Source organism: Peromyscus californicus, unplaced genomic scaffold (genome assembly GCF_007827085.1).
Source record: "Peromyscus californicus insignis strain IS unplaced genomic scaffold, ASM782708v3 Scaffold_22__1_contigs__length_63687245, whole genome shotgun sequence".
NCBI lineage: Eukaryota > Metazoa > Chordata > Mammalia > Rodentia > Cricetidae > Peromyscus > Peromyscus californicus.
Window position 1 is genome coordinate 37,782,264 of NW_026294525.1, and position 1,439 is coordinate 37,783,702.

General features: G+C 41.8%; 1 non-coding gene across 1 annotated transcript; it reads left to right on the forward strand.

The window, feature by feature from the left end:
- Window positions 1-989: 989 nt before the first annotated feature.
- On the forward strand, window positions 990-1,061 carry Trnae-cuc (transfer RNA glutamic acid (anticodon CUC)). The gene has a single exon. It is a non-coding gene; the product is annotated as a tRNA-Glu (tRNA).
- The last annotated feature ends 378 nt before the right edge of the window (window positions 1,062-1,439 follow it).

The following is a 1,439-nucleotide window of genomic DNA, read 5'->3' on the forward strand; positions in this document are numbered from 1 at the left end:
GTTTGTGTATTGAGATAACTTTAGATTGTATCAATGATTTAGTCACCACCATCTGAAACATTTCCAAAAAAAAAAAAAAGCGGCAATATTTAAGCCCAGCTCAGCTGATTCTGCAGGATGGATGGCCCTTGAATATCCACAGTGGTTTCTAAGGTTGTGGTGAGCAAGTTCTTCGTGGATTCTTGCCTGTCTTGCCTCTTTCCACCTCGCTGCACAGTGGTGTGCTCTTGGTTTACATGACTCTTGGCTCGCATTTCTTGAGGCGATGTGGATGGAGGCTGACTGGCTATGAGGCTCTTGAACTCTTCTGGCAATTACAATTTCCTGGCTGTGTTTAGTGTATATTGAAGCGACTGTCCAGATAGGAGTCATTTGAGGAATGTGAGAGTAACTCACAGCTGGCCTGTCACCCTAACTCTCGAAGTTTCGTTAACCCTGATCACATATGCCAAATAAGTCACAATCATGTGATACATACATCTATATTAATTTACATGTGCAATACGCCCTTTGGAACCGACATTTACACACTACAGTCTTTGTGGAGTCTTGGACGATCTATCCTTAGCCTTTCTTGGGTACTAACGGCACTAAATATTCACGTGACAGGAAAAAAAGAAAAGACAGATACAAATAGAGTCAGATTTGGTTTGAATAAAGTGTCTACGACGGTTAAGAAAAGAGTGAAGCAGACGACAAAAGTTTGACAGTAGCCTAGGCATAGAAATATTTCCATGGAACGCAGGTAGGACGAGAATTTTGCACCGCAGGAAGAAGGAGATCAGATCTCCAGGGTTCTTAGCAGCTGTTTCCCTCCTAGCAGCTGCTGCGAGCTCCGCCGGAAAGCTGAAAAACTGCTCTGGTTTCCGGTGCTCATTTCTACGGCAACTAAATGCTTACAGTTAAGAACGAGTGTGCCCTCTACAGCCTGGAAGTATATTCAGCATCTATATGAACCAACTACAGTAATAGAAGCCACCTCTTCAAGTTCCCTGGTGGTCTAGTGGTTAGGATTCGGCGCTCTCACCGCCGCGGCCCGGGTTCGATTCCCGGTCAGGGAAGACTTCTTTTTTTTTTTCCTGGCAACTTTCTATGCGGATCAAGAAGCATTACTGTAAGCTGGTTCTTATTGCTTTATTGTCGGCAACAAAAATCAGACTCGCTTTACGAATGTCTATAAAGCTAAGTTTCAAAAACTATGTGTCTATTTAGTTACGATTGACAATTAAAAAGCATTAAAGGTCCCTAACTATAAAGGACTTGAAATATACTTGCTTGTAAATCTGTTCATCTAAGAATGCAATTTCCAGCCTCTGAGAATAATTCGGATGTGTAAACAAGCCAAGATTTTTAGGAAGCCTTTATTTACTCTTGGGTGTGTTTCACTGATAAAATAAGGGTATCATTTTAGGGAGATTTATGCTTATTTTGCATCATGT